Source organism: Sinocyclocheilus grahami, unplaced genomic scaffold, assembly GCF_001515645.1.
Source record: "Sinocyclocheilus grahami isolate Dianchi unplaced genomic scaffold, SAMN03320097.WGS_v1.1 scaffold202.1, whole genome shotgun sequence".
NCBI classification, from domain to species: Eukaryota; Metazoa; Chordata; class Actinopteri; order Cypriniformes; family Cyprinidae; genus Sinocyclocheilus; species Sinocyclocheilus grahami.
This window is the reverse complement of record NW_015505381.1, coordinates 656,851-657,826: the sequence shown is the minus strand read 5'-3', so window position 1 is coordinate 657,826 and position 976 is coordinate 656,851. Positions and strand designations below refer to the sequence as shown.

The 976-nt window shown below is 28.2% G+C and overlaps 1 protein-coding gene across 1 annotated transcript in view; it reads right to left on the bottom strand.

Annotated features, from left to right (window-relative positions):
- Positions 1 to 976, bottom strand: part of LOC107595439 (voltage-dependent calcium channel subunit alpha-2/delta-2-like) — a 205,684-nt gene that overhangs the window by 177,488 nt on the left and 27,220 nt on the right. The window lies entirely within an intron of this gene.

Genomic DNA, 976 nt, shown 5'->3' with positions numbered 1-976 from the left:
ATATATATATATATATATATATATATATATATATATATATACTATTTAATATTACAAATAAACATTAATATATGTAAAACATACTTCATATATATATATATATATATATTTATATATTGTTCGTTAATATATATTTTAGATAGTTCATATATTTTTTATCATTAATAATATTTACATATTATATATACTATTTAATATTATAAATAAATATTAACATATAAGAAAACAAGTAAAACATTGTTTATCATATATGAACATTTGATTATTAATCAAAATTTGTATTAACATATTAATATAATATTATATGTTCTATTACATATATAAGTATTTAATACATATTTAATTAACTTATTCAATTAGAACATTTATTTCTCTCATATTAAAAATATCTTCCATAGAAGTGTCCTGGCCAAGACAGTAGCATATACACATCACATACTAATAAGTCAGCATACATACATTAAACAAAATGCAATGACTCTTCTCCAGTTGCCAAATAACACTTTTAAAGTTCCAACATAATTTTCTGTGTGCTTATATATTTCATATAACCACACATCAAAAAAAAGTAAAATACTGCATAGACATTTATCCAAACATAAATGTTTGTTGCATTTAAAAAAACATGTCAACATGAATTTAATTCAATTAAACTAAGTGAAAAAGATTGTAAGTCAGGACACAATCTGATGTGGACTTATGGGTCAGCATTGTTCCTAATGTTTTCAGCAGTGATTTACACACAGCAGGTCTGGTCTTACAGTCTGACTCAGCACACCACCGTGCCGTCCACCGTAATCTGACCCCCTGGGACGCCCACTTATCCCCTCCACCCCAGGGACTCCATTACCCACAAATCCATCTATGTCAAACTGAGCACTAGGCAAAAAGCCAATAGCAATCTCCCTAGAAAGAGGGATCCGTTCACACACACACAAACACACACACACACACACACACACACACACACACACAC